General features: G+C 36.3%; 1 long non-coding RNA gene across 5 annotated transcripts in view; it reads left to right on the top strand.

Moving 5' to 3' along the window:
* The window catches only part of LOC118003095, a 307,841-nt gene that overhangs the window by 81,488 nt on the left and 212,088 nt on the right, over positions 1-14,265 (top strand). For 3 of the 5 annotated variants that reach the window (XR_004677270.1, XR_004677269.1, XR_004677266.1), the window contains one exon: positions 2,452-3,001. This is a non-coding gene — a long non-coding RNA (uncharacterized LOC118003095). Of the gene's footprint in view, positions 1-2,451; positions 3,002-14,265 lie in introns of those variants that run through there. The other 2 variants (XR_004677268.1, XR_004677267.1) reach the window with 1 other exon arrangement.

The raw sequence follows: 14,265 nt of genomic DNA, 5'->3' as shown, positions 1-14,265 counted from the left end.
CCCTGCATAGTAGATATTACCTCCCATTGTGCAGATAAGGAAATTGAAGCTTAGAGAGGATAAGTAATTTGCCTAAAGTTACACAGCCAAAAAACCCATTTTCCTTTTGTAACACTTATCATCATCTGGTGTACAAATTATGTTTGTCTCCTCTACCAGAAAATGTGTTCTATGAGGATAGGTTCTATGCCCCCAGAGAATGTCCTGTTGTCCAGGTATCTCTATTTCTCACCCCCCCACCCCCCCCAGTTTTTAGAGACACTAGCCTAGAGCCAATCCACCAGCAAGAAGAGCCACTCCTAGCTGAACCCCAGAAGGAGCTGCTGGGATCTGAGCTCTTGTCTTTGCCTCCTTAGTTCTCACATCCCAAGCAATTTGTGCCAAGTCTGGTCAATATCCTGTGGGATCATTGGGACATAAGACTTCCTTGTTACTACATTTTTTTTCTCTTGCTTTACTTGAAAATAACTAAGGATAAACAGAAAAAACAACACTGTGTGCTGTTTCTCTTCCAGAGTCACATGCATTTTATTCTAAATGACAATATTTAACAACAAAATTGCTTCATTTCAACCTCATTGCATTCCTTCAAGTGGGAGTACTATAATTTAAATATAATAAATGCAACAGAGTGAATATATTGCTTTCATTAATCCCCAATACTGCTTATTTTCAGCACTTTTAAATTATTTGGGTGTGCTCAATAGATTTTGTTGAAGTGGAAAAAAATCATTGAAATTTCAGACCATTTGCAATTATCAATTTATCTGGTGTTTTCCAGCCAAGTAACTGAACTTCAGAGTAGCATTTAGTTTGAATGATTTCCTCCCTACCCCCTGCCTGGTATGAAACAGTGAATTAGTCAAGTAAAAATGTCTGTGGAATTGAAGATGCTATAAACAAGGGCATCATATACTCTGAATTATCAGCTAGCACAGGTGATGTTGATTGCATGTCATGGTGTCCCAAGGACATCCAGAGTGACAGTGGAAACTTTCTGTCTCTGTGCCCAAAGTGAAGTGACAAATTAAGGCAGTAATCTGAACATTTCACTTCTAACCTGCCCTTTGCTTGATTCCCAAATATTTAAAGGAAAATATGAAATTTTAAGGTCTTTAAGTACCAGAACTTAAGCACTAAATTGCCGGATAAAATACAGGATGCCCTCATTAAATTTGAATTTCAGATAAATAGTGAATGCTTTTGTAGTGTAAGTATGCCCCAAATATTGCACCCTGCATTTTTATCTGCTACATCTGGCAACCCTTTTGAGGTTCAAAACCCTGCATTTTATTAATTTGCCTGGTGTTTTTTTTTTTTTTTTTTAATATGGCATGGTAGTGACTAATTGTAGTGGTTGGAATTTATTGAGTGATTACTATGTACCAAGCATTATCCTACATGCTTTACATTTATGATCATCCAGTTCTCACAACAATTCTGTCAGTTAGGTGTATCGTTATCCCAATTTAGAAATACAGCAAGATGAGGCTTAGAGAGGTGAAGGTACTTGCCTAAGATCGCTGCAAATGTGTGATGATGGAGGGTGGTAGCTGGAGTCAGTACAAAGACCTTTCTGATTTCATTACGCCATTATGCTTTCTAATTAAATGAAAACAAATGACCAGTTGCAGATAAGATCATGTGTCTAACTTTTCTTTAAGGATATAAATACAGTCTTAAATTCATATGCACATATTCAAGGTTGAGTTTTGCATTATATATATTAAGGCATACATGCAGAACTCATCTTACTGGCAAATGGACTGGCCCATCCCCTATTATTAAAAGGAAACTCGTATGGCAAGATATAAATTGAAGGTATGAAATGCAATGGCAGTAATTGGACAGAACTTCAAATGAGTGAAAGCAGCTTCCAACAATTAGTTGTTTTGAACTCAGTAAAATTCCTGTTATTTCACTTAATTTTAAACTCATTATGGGTTGCCCTGAGGTATTTAAATTTAATTTGGGGGTTTTTGAATTGTGGATTTGCTTAAATGTAGGCTTCATCTCCTAATTGGTTAATGAACAAGTGCATTTGCAAATGGGCCACGTTCCACGCTGAGTGTCTCATCATAACATTTCTTCTTAAATATCTATTGCATGTAATTATTGAAAAGATGATGAAACAACATTTTTTAAAAATTCAAAAGAAAACAGAACCCACGATAGAGCACAATCATTTTCATTTTTACATATTCCTTTCCTGTTACTGATTTCTGAAGTGGCCAGAACTGATAGAGATTCCACAGTGCTTGTTAGAAATGAATTCATGGTTTCTGTCTAGAAAAAACTGCCTACATAGAAGAAAAGGCAGATGAAGAAAGAAAATCCATCTTGCAATTCAAAGCAATTCTATCTTTTGTTCTTTTTTTTTTTTAATTCCATAAACAGGACATGCAATGAGCAGTATTTTCCTTTCTCACACAATTATTCCCTTTATTTTAGAGGCATTGTGGAGGTGAGAATTGATTTCTGGATCCTGAGATCAAGAGGCCCAAGCACCTGCCATAGAATTTACTGAAAGACACTGACAGGTAGGACTCCTCAGTCCTTCCAGGGCTCATTTATTGAGCACCCACCAGGTATATGGTACTAGGTTAAGTACTAGGAATGAATAAACACACACTGAACTAGAATTTGCCATGCTGTGACAGAAATCTGAATTATTGTGGACAGATAGCAGCCAATGTTGTGCTGATGGACTAACATGACTGACATGACAAGATGATCAAAGGGTCATGATTCTTCCAAGAGAGACTGCCTCAACCTAGGAGTGCTCACACGTGCAGGAAAGGACTGTGGATCATTTGGCCATAGCTTTTGCTCTCAACTAGTTAGCAGTACTCTCTGAAATGAGAAGACTGGTAAAACATTAAGAGGAAACAATGATTTGCCAGAAAATTAAAGGAATTCAACAGCAACCCCAGTTGCTGCCTTGTTATGTAATACAGATTGTTCAACCATAGGATCAAAGCAGGGGCCACAGAGGAGCTAGCTATACTAGCAAAAAGTGAAATGATTTACATTTGGAAGCCACAGCTGGTATGAAAATAAACATTGAATCAGTTCCTTCCTTTAAGTCCATGTTCCATTAGAATAACTATGGTAGGTGACATTTTTCACATTTTAATTGGTGTTTTGCTGATTTTATCAGAATTTCTGCTGATCAAAGCAAATTAGCCATTTATTTATTTTGCAATGAAGCTAACTGTTCACTGCAAGTTTAATGTACTGTAATGAATTTTAAATATCCTCCTAGTCAGATTACAAAGTGTTTGAATCAAGATGTCCTTGTTACACTTAAATTATTAATTACTCAAATGGACAAAAGGCAACTTTCAGATATAATGTCACATTTTAAATGGATCTGAGTCGATGAAAATGTTGGGCCTGCATTAAAAGATGTCAGAAAAATAAAAATGCTTTCCCCCGAAGTCTACTTAACCCACTATTACCTGCTTGGTTTTTAGACATATGATAAATACTTTCATTATTAGTGTATTTTCGGTAGCTTACAGAACAATAAGTTTTTATGTTATTTACACTCCAGTGACTTTGGCTTAATTGGCTTCCTTTATGTTATTTATATAAATATAAATCATACTGGGTTTTAAAGTATTAATGATGCATTTTATGTTATAATGCTGTTTTCATCCAGACTAGCACTCCATAAATTCATACCATCAATGGGTAACAGCTAAGGATCCTTACAAAATCTTTTTCAAAAGTTGAAGCAAATGCACTTGAACCTCAACAGATTTCAGGTTTGGGATGAAAAGATCCACTAAATTACACTTCATTTGCATTTGAGTCAGCAAATTAATGTATTCAAATATTTCTGGAGGGCAATTCTCAGGTCTGTATGGTTGGGAAACTACATAGATTTGTTTGTCAAGGCACTATAACAAAGCAAAGCAAAAAACGAGTTTTAAGTATTGCTTCTACCAGTTGAAGGAGCATGAGTGAGCCTACTCGAAAAGCCCTCAGAGATGGCATCTGTCAGGTAAAGAGGTTGGTTGAAAGGTCTTTTGGCTCTATTTAAATGTTTGCAGTTGTAGGTTTTTCTAAACACCCATTTGGTGATCTTTGGACATTTGCTCTTATATCCTAAGATGACATTATGAGTAAATGGAATTCTCTTATATAGCTTACATTTCTAAATAAACTTTAAGATTTTGTGGATATTTAGGCTTTTCCGAGTCATTCTGCATACTGACCTCTTTCACTGATGAAAGACATATGAAAAAAATAAAAGAAAGTCAGTAAAAGATGTTTTTGAATAGACAAGTGATATCATTTCAATTTTTGGTTAAAAATGATGTGCCCTAGGGTTGGGGGTGGGGAACAAATAAATCAGTGTGGTAAGTTTAAACAGAACAACCATAACTGTGTAATGTGATAGGAGTGGTAATTTGATTTTGGTCTTAGGGAAAGTTAGGTGGCCTTCTGAAGCACAGTCCTGATCTTTGTGGTGACAAAGATAGTGAGTAGAGAAAAATGAAATGCTTCTTGAGCATTTTTAAAATGTCACTCGAACCCCACCCAGACACAGGTTTTCTTATTGAGACGCATGTGAGATAAGCTGGTTCATTTGTCTCTGTCCTTGTCTTGGTGTGTTCAGTTTTCAAAGTGCCAGAAGAGTTCCAGGACAAGATGATTTTGTTCTACAGGGTGGGTCCATTGAAAAAAAACTCTTGGAATCAAAGGGATCTTTCTAGTTGAAAAGCTTTGGTAAAGTTGTTTTTCTCATTTATAAAATAGGGGTAGTCACAGTACTTGCTTCATGGAGTTGTTTTGAGGAATGAATGAAAGGAAGTATGTGGAGCCTTAGCACAGTACCTTGTTCCTAATAGTTGCTCAATGGATGGTTGTTTTTGTAATGTGTCTTCAGTATAGTTACTCTATATATAGAGTTTGGAAGGATATCAACAAGTAAGTCATGCTGCTAACTATGGCATATTTCCAACTCAGATGGAAACCACTGGGGGAATAACAAACATTTATTTAGCAAGAATGATGTCACTAGAGAAGAGAGAGATGTCTGGTATCTAAAGAAGTACTACAGAAGACACTAGAAAAATACCTTGTCGACTGTGACAGCTGCTCTCAGTATGAATTGAGTGCTCTCTAAAAAATGGGTAGAATGATCAGTTGGTGGAGAGAAACTGAAAGAGACAATTTATTGGATTTACTCTGCACCTGATGAGGGATGAGGGGAAAATCATTATCATGGTGAATGTGGCATATATTTGCTACCTTGTCTTAAATAGCTATTTCAGTTTACAAAGGACTTACACATTTTCTCATTTTGTCTTCACATCAGCCCAGTGATACAAGTGGTTCAGAAATAATTGTCCTGTTTACAGGTAAAGTCACTGTGTCTCAGGGAAGTAAAGGAGTTTGCCAAAGGCAAATCATCCTTTCTTGTTTAACTTCATGAAAATAGCTGACAATTATTAAAACAATCCATTTAGGACCACCCAGTTGGCTCATTTGGTTAGGTGTCTGACTGTGGATTTCAGCTCAGGTCATGATCTCCAGCTCCGCATCTGGCTCTGTGCTCAGTGGGTAGTCTGCTTGAGATTCTGTCTCCCTCTCTTTCTGCCCTCCCCCTCCTCCCCTGCACACACACACACACCCCTCCCCTGCACACACACACACACACCCTCCCCTGCACACACACACCCCTCAAATAAATAATCATTTAAAAAATCCATTTAATTCTTACAACCATCCCATGAATAGGTATACTACTATTAGCCTAATTTTATAGATAAGGAACTGAGGCACAGAAAGGTGAAGCAATTTGTGCAGTAGCGTATAGTTAGTAGGAGACCTAGAATTTGAAGTCAGAAAGTCTGGCTTCAGAATTCACATTCTTCACGCTATACCATGTCTGATGGACCAAAATTGAGAATAATCCATGATTCTCAAACTTTAGCAAATATCAGAATCATCTGGAAGGTTTGTTAAAACACAGATTGCTGGTACTCACCCCGAGTTTGTAATTCATCAGGACTGGAGTGAAGCTTGAGAATTTGCATTTCTAACAAGTTCCCAGATGATGCTGATGCTGATGGTGTGAAAACCATGGGTCTAGACTAGAGACACAACATCCTAATGGTCCAGACTTCAGGATTCTTTGGCCTGTGAAAGAGCATTGGTAAATATTTGACTTGACGGGGAGGGGAGTGTAACTGGGGCTCCAACATAGGCTCATACCTCATGGTTCCTCTAGCATCCACAACATACCAAAGCAAAGCCACTTGTCTGAATGCTCATAAAGGACTCCCCTAGAGACGCTAGTTTATACAGTTATGGTCATTCCCAGAGATAGTAGTTAGGGGTGCAGAGCAAGGAAAATCACACAGACCCACTTCCAATTATTATATATGTGCAGTCAGTTAAAGTGATTATCATGGGAAGTCTGGAAAGTTGATAGGAAAAGAGCAGATGGAAGGAGAAGTTGGAACATCATCCCTTTTCCTTCATAACAGGAGTTGGGGAGAGTTAGAGGAACATTCAGTGCATTCACATCACTAGAACTATGGCTGTTTATCTGGAATTGTTAGCAGTATTATTATTTTAATGCCAAGGTGGAAGGTAAAATGCCCAATACCAGTGAACTTGTTTATTCATTTGCTGATGCGTTACAATGACAATAACACAATAATGAAGAATACAATAAAGACTTTGTGCTATTACACTCTGCTATTTAATATTTGCTGGAGTTATCCAAACTTCTCCTTGTTTTCTGCATTTATTAAACTTCATACAAAAGTACACTAATATAACAGTTATGATTGATTAAATTGTTCACTTGAAAAAAGAAATTAAATAAAAAATGGTAGTGATGTGATTCTTCATAGAAATCTGGTGCTTTTTGCCCAACCTGCCTGGAGTCCAGGCTGTCTCTGCCCACAAGTACCATCAGTACTACTTGCCATGGGGGTGGCAGGGGGGGCTTATATCCAGGCACTTGTCTTTGTCAGGCTTTACAACCCTCTGTGGAGGACATCTGTTCTTTGCCAGCTTGGCTGAATATCAAGGTATAGAACTTAACAGAAGAAATAAGTACTTGGCAGGGAATAAAACTCTGAACTCACCACTGTCTGTTGCTTATCAGAATCTCAGGAAAAAAACACATTTATGGAGAATTTTCTGAAGGAGAGGAAGTTCATCCCCTCATCTAACATGGTACTCTCCATTGCTGGGGTTGGCCAGACCGCCAAAGAGTCATTTATCCCATTGGCATGATTTTGACCACCTCTCCACCTTACCAAGTTGCTTAGACCGAATTGGCATTTCTTTCAACCATTTACCAATGGTTTTCATCAAGCAGTATTAAAAAGAAAAGGCTGTAAAACCTTGTACTGATTGTGTTTACTTTGAGGTTGTTGAAATACATTGATCATTATATTTCACATGTAAACTTTAAATATTTTTCTTTGTGTTTATGACATGTTTCAAACCTACAGGAAATAATAGACCCCAGATTGTCATGAAAAGTTTACTTTTTGCTTTATCTGTCTCATTTTTGAAAAAGAAATGGAATGTTGCAAACATAGTTTAACACTACCCCCACCCAACCTTAGAAGTAACCACTACCCTAGAATTGGTATGTATCTTTCCTTTTCACATTTTGTGTGCTGTTAGTACATACCCAAGTATCTTCAAACAATATATAATATTGTTTTAAAGATTTTCAGAAGTTTCCATAAGTTACATATAACACATCTCCATTTGCATACAGTGGGATTTTCATGAAGACATATGTGAGAAACTTTTATTATGCTGAGCATCTGTTTTTTCTCATGGGCACCATGAACATATAAATGGTGTTTCCCTCAGTGCAGTTGTGGTTGGGAAATCTTGACTCTAATTTGTTGTCCGCTTTCATTTTGTCTATTTACTTCATCTGAATACTTCCTTACCTTATGTTCCCTCTGCCTACATGTCTTTGTTTAATTTCTTGAAGGTTGTTGCATTTATATTCTTGTAACAAGATCCTATTTTCCTTATTTTTTGAGCCCCACCCCTTCCTTCCCCATTCAGTGTCACCTCCCGTTACATACTTAGTTACACAGGCACCATTTGCCAGCACCACTCCTCCTCCCCAGCACTGAAACCATGACAACTGACAGGATTTACTGTATGCTAAACATGACATTGTATTTAGCAAAATAGATTTTATAAGCCTAGAATCCAGGTGTGTTATCTGTCAGTATTCAAGAAAGCAGATACAAAATATGCAATGGATTTCCATGTTGAAATACTTCTTGCTCAGAAGTGGATTCCTATAGTTTAATCCTCAGTCCAAAAGTTTTCAGTAGTAGGAAGGGATTTAGGATAATAGGCTGATGAGCATACATCACAATATTTTCATAATTTGGAGCCAAAATGTACTGCAAAGGAGCAGAAGCCTGGGGAAGCTATTAACAATTTAAGAATTTACCATTTCCAGTTAGTGTAAGAATGTTAATTCCATTCCCAAAGAGAAGTCATAGAAATGGCATGTGTTATGATGCTTAGAGACATGTTTTCTACAGTAGAATATTAAAATGTCAGAGTTCAGAGTTTTACCCTTTGAGCCTTTGCTAAATTTCCCTCCACCTTATAGTTAAGCACAACTATGGGACTTTTCCTAAAGGCAGTCATTCTAAGTGCATCTGAATTCATCTTCTTGGGGTTATAATAGCCACCTCGAATGGTTGTGTTAGCCTCAAATATAACCAGGTGATCCTCCAACTTTAGGCAATGAACAAGAGTAGTTATTTATTAATTTTAGTATAAGAAAGCATTTGCAAACAGAAATATTTGCTCAAATAGGGATAAATATTTCTACAAGACATACATAGAAATGAGTATCTACAATGCATTATTTAAAATATGAATTTTAATTTATTAATATTCATCCATGTGTTCAATTAAGGCTGTCTTTTTTTCATGTTCACCAAGTTATTGCTCTAATATCAGCACAAATTATTGTGTTGATGAATAATATAGCTTTACTAATACAGTAGTTATAATAATGTCATATATTACCTCATGCATCCATCTATATGTGCATACACTTATTTAAAAAGTTTACTGAGCTTTGTTGTATTGTGAACACTGTTGGATCCTAGAAATACAAAGATGAGGAAGATCTGTACCATGCTTTCAAGAAACTAACAATTTCTTGTGAATGATAGAGTTATAAACAAACTGTAGTGGGTACCTGGGTGACTCGGTTGGTTAAGCGTCTGCCTTCTCCTCAGGTCATGATCCCAGGGGCCTGGGATCAAGTCCCACATCAAGCTCCTTGCTCAGCAGGGAGCCTGCTTCTCCCTCTGCCTGCTGCTCCCCCTGCATGTTCTCTGTCTCTCTCTGACAAATAAATAAATAAAATCTTAAAAAAATAAATTGTAGTAAGCTGTGATAACAGATACAGTTGATAAATACAAAAGTGTTATGGAACTAAGGAATACCACGGAGGACCATAGGGGAAGGGAAGGAAAACTGAAGGGGAAGAAATCAGTGAGGGAGACAAACCATGAGAGACTCTGGACTCCAGGGAAACAAACTGAGGGTTTCAGAAGGGAGGAGTGTTGGGGGTGGGATAGCCAGGTGATGGGTATTAAGGAGGGCACATGTTGTGATGAGCATTGGGTGTTATATACAACTAATGAATCATTGAACACTACATCAAAAATTAATCATGTACTATATGTTGGCTAACTGAACATAATAAAAAAAAAGTACCCTAAAAAAAAAAAAAAGAAAAGGGAATACGTGAATGAAAAAATTTTTTTTTTTAATTTTAAAAATATTGTGGAAGAATTGATAAAGAAGTAAATTAATCCTGCATGAAACCATCAAAGAAGATAAGAAATTAGGTTACATTTGAGTAAGAGTAGCTTAATAAAACATTTCCTGACTCCCCAGGACAGATGTAATTTTCCTTCATCTCTCTCCCCAGAATAATACATACTTATCCCAATTATGTATTTATTATTATATTTCATTATATTTAGTGGTTCCCATATCCTTCTACTCTACTAGAAAGAACTCCTGAAGGAAGAATGTTTTATTCAACTTTGTATCCTTAGTACCTAGTACAGGATAGAAGCTCAATAAAATGTTTGTTGATTGAATAAACACATGAGTCAAAAAGAAATCTCGAGAAATTTAAATATTCAAAATTATTTTTGAACTAAATGAAAATAAAAAACATCAAAATTTGTGCACTGTAGTAAAGGGCAATGATGAGAGAAAAATGTATAGCATTAAATGCACATATTAAAAAAGAAGAAAGATCTGAAATCAGTCATCTAAACTTTCACCTTTGAAAACTAGAAAAGGAAGAGCAAATTAAATCCAAAGTAAGGAGAAGAAAAAATAAGAATTAGAACAGGAATCAATGAAATTGATAACAGGAAATAAATAGAATTAATGAACCAAAATGCTGGCACTTTGAAAACATTAGTAAAATCGATAAACCCCTAGCCAGGCTGGTTAAGAAAAAAAGAGAGATGATGCAAATTACTATGAGAAATAAGAGATGGGACATCACTACAGATCCTATGGACATTAAAATGATAATAAAGGAATACTACAAACAACTTTGTGCTCACAAATTTGATAACCTAGGTGAAATGAACAAATTACTTGAAAGACACAACTTGCCAAACATCACACAAGAAGAAATAGACTATCTCAAGAGGTTTATATCTATGAAAGAAATTAAATCAATAACTAATAACATTCCAAAACAGAAGACAGCAGGTCCAGGTGGGTTCACTGGTGAATACTGCCAAACATGTAGGAAGAAATTATACCAGTTCTGTACAGTGTCTTTTAGAAGATAGAAGCAGAGGGAATACTTACTTCCTAACTTGTTCAATGAGGACAGCATTACCCTAATAACACCAGAGAAAAATGTTACAGTAAAAGAGCAAATTGAGTCCAAAAATATACAAAAAGAATTTTACACCATGATCAAATGGGATTTATTACAGGTAGGAAATGCTGGTTCAGTATTTGAAAATCAGTTAATGTATTACATCATATCAGTAGGTTAAAGAAGAAAAATCATATGATCATATCAATAAATGCAGAAAAAGCATTTGACAAAATCCAATACTCATTCATGGTAAAAACTTAGTAAACAAGGAACATAGGGGAACTTTCTCAACTTGATAAAGACTATGACAAAAAACTGGCAGCTGACATCATACTTAATGAAGAGAAACTCAAACCTTTCCCTCTAAGATCAGATACAAGATACAGCCCTCATCACTTATTTTCAACATCATACTGGAAGTTCTAGCTAGGCATAAGGCAAGAAAAGGAAATAAAAGGTACACAGATTGAGAAGGAAGAAGTAAAATCGTCTCTATTCTCAGATGACCTGATCGTCTATGGAGAAAAACCAAAAGAATTGACAGAAAAACTGGAATTAATAAGCAATTATAGCAAGTGAGCGAGATACAAGGTTAATATACAAATGTCAGTCATTTTGTTATATACTAGCAATGAATAAGTGGAATTTGAAATGGAAAACACAATACCATTTATGTTACCACCCCCAAAATGAAATACGTATAAAACTGACAAAAACATGTACTAGATCTATATGAGGAAAACTACAAAACTCTGATGAATGAAATAAAAGACAAACTAAATAAATGGAGAGATATTCCATGGTCGTGGATAGGAAGATTCAATATTGTCAAGTTGTAAGTTTTTCCCAACTGAATCAATAGACCCAGTGCAATCCCATTCAAAATACCAGCAAGTTATTTTGTGGATATTAACAATCTGATTCTAAAGTTTACATAGAGAGGCAAAAGACGCAAAACAGCCAGCACAGTATTAAAGGAGAACAGCAAAGTTGGAGGACTGATACACTTGACTCCAAGACTTATTATAAACCGACAGTAATCAAAATAATGTACTGATGAACAGACAAATAGATCAACAGAACAAAATAACCCAGAAATAGACCCCCATAAATATGGTTAACTCATCTTTGACAAAGGAGCAAAGGCAATAAAATGGAGCAAAGATCATTTCTTCAATAAATGATGCTGGATCAACTATACATCCACATGCAAAAAAGTAAATAAATCTAGACACAGACCTTACACACTTTACAATGAACTCAAAATGAGTCATAGATGTGGATGTAAAATGCAAAACTATAAAATTCCTAGCAGATAATATAGGAAAAAAACCTAGATGACGGGTAGGACAATGACTTTTTATATATAATACTGAAACAACCACCCATGAAAAAAATTGGTAAGTTAGACTTCATTAAAATTAAAAATTTCTGCTCTATGAATGACAGTGTCAAGAGAATTAAAAGACCTCAAACTAGAAGAATACATAACAAAAGACACATTTGATAACAACAATAAGAAAATAACCTGATTAAAAACTGGGCCAAAGCTGCAAATTTGGTTCAACATCTGCAAATCAATCAATATGATACAATACGTTCATAAAAGAAAGAACAAGAACCATATGATCCTCTCAATAGATGCAGAAAAATCGTTTGACAAAGTACAGCATTCTTTCTTGATTAAAACTCTTCACAATGTAGGGATAGAGGGCACATACCTCAATATCATAAAAGCCATCTATGAAAAACCCACAGCGAATATCATACTCAATGGGGAAAAACTGAGAGCTTTTCCCCTAAGGTCAGGAACGCGGCAGGGATGTCCACTATCACCACTGCTGTTCAACATAGTACTAGAAGTCCTAGCCTCAGCAATCAGACAACAAAAAGAAATAAAAGGCATCTGAATCGGCAAAGAAGAAGTGAAACTCTCACTTTTTGCAGATGATATGATACTTTATGTGGAAAACCTAAAAGACTCCACCCAAAACTGCTAGAACTCATACAGGAATTCAGTAAAGTGGCAGGATATAAAGTCAATGCACAGAAATCAGTTGCATTTTTATAAACCAACAACAAGACAGAAGAAAGAGAAATTAAGAAGTTGATCCCATTTACAGTTGCACCCAAAGCCATAAGATACCTAGAAATAAATTTAACCAAAGAGGCAAAGGATCTGTATTCAGAAAACTATAGAATACTCATGAAAGAAATTGAGGAAGACACAAAGAAATGGAAAAACGTTCCATGCTCATGGATTGGAAGAACAAATATTGTGAAGATATCTATGCTACCTAGAGCAATCTACACATTTAATGCAATCCCTATCAAAATACCATCCACTTTTTTCAAAGAAATGGAACAAATAATCCTAAAATTTGTATGGAACCAGAAAAGACCCTGCATAGCCAGAGGAATGTTGAAAAAGCAAAGCAAAGCTGGTGGCACCACAATTCCAGACTTCCAGCTCTATTACAAAGCTGTCATCATCAAGAGTATGGTTCTGGCACAAAAACAGACACATATATTAATGGAACAGAATAGAGAGCCCAGAAATGGACCCTCAACTCTATGGTCAACTAATCTTCGACCAAGCAGGAAAGAATGTCCAATGGAAAAAAGACCGTCTGTTCAACAAATGATGTTGGGAAAATTGGACAGCCACATGCAGAAGAATGAAACTGGACCATTTCCTTACACCACACAAAAAATAGACTCAAAATGGATGAAAGACCTAAATGTGAGACAGGAATCCAACAAAATTGTTGAGGAGAACACAGGCAGCAACCTCTTCGACCTCAGCCACAGCAACTTCTTCCTAGAAACATTGTCAAAGGCAAGGGAAGCAAGAGCAAAAACGAACTATTGGGACTTCATCAAGATAAAAAGCTTTTGCACAGCAAAGGAAACAGTCAGCAAAACCAAAAGACAACCGACAGAATGGGAGAAGATATTTGCAAATGACATATCAGATAAAGGGCTAGTATCCAAAATCTGTAAAGAGCTTATCAAACTCAACACCCAAAGAACAAAGAATCCAGTCAAGAAATGGGCAGAAGACATCCAAATGGCCAACAGACACATGAAAAAGTGCTCAACATCACTAGGCATCAGGGAAATATAAATCAAAACCTCAATGAGATACCACCTCACACCAGTCTCAGAATGGCTAAAATTAACAAGTCAGGAAACGACAGATGTTGGCGGGGATGCGGGGAAAAGGGAACCCTCCTACACTGTTGGTCAGAATGCAAGCTGGTGCAGCCACTCTGGAAAACAGTATGGAGTTTCCTCAAAAAGTTGAAAATAGAGCTACCATACGACCCAGCAATTGCACTACTGGGTATTTACCCCAAAGATACAAATGTAGG

This window comes from Mirounga leonina, unplaced genomic scaffold, assembly GCF_011800145.1.
Source record: "Mirounga leonina isolate KUSES-001 unplaced genomic scaffold, KU_Mleo_1.0 Mir_91, whole genome shotgun sequence".
Taxonomy (NCBI): Eukaryota; Metazoa; Chordata; class Mammalia; order Carnivora; family Phocidae; genus Mirounga; species Mirounga leonina.
This window is presented reverse-complemented; position numbering and strand designations above follow the sequence as displayed.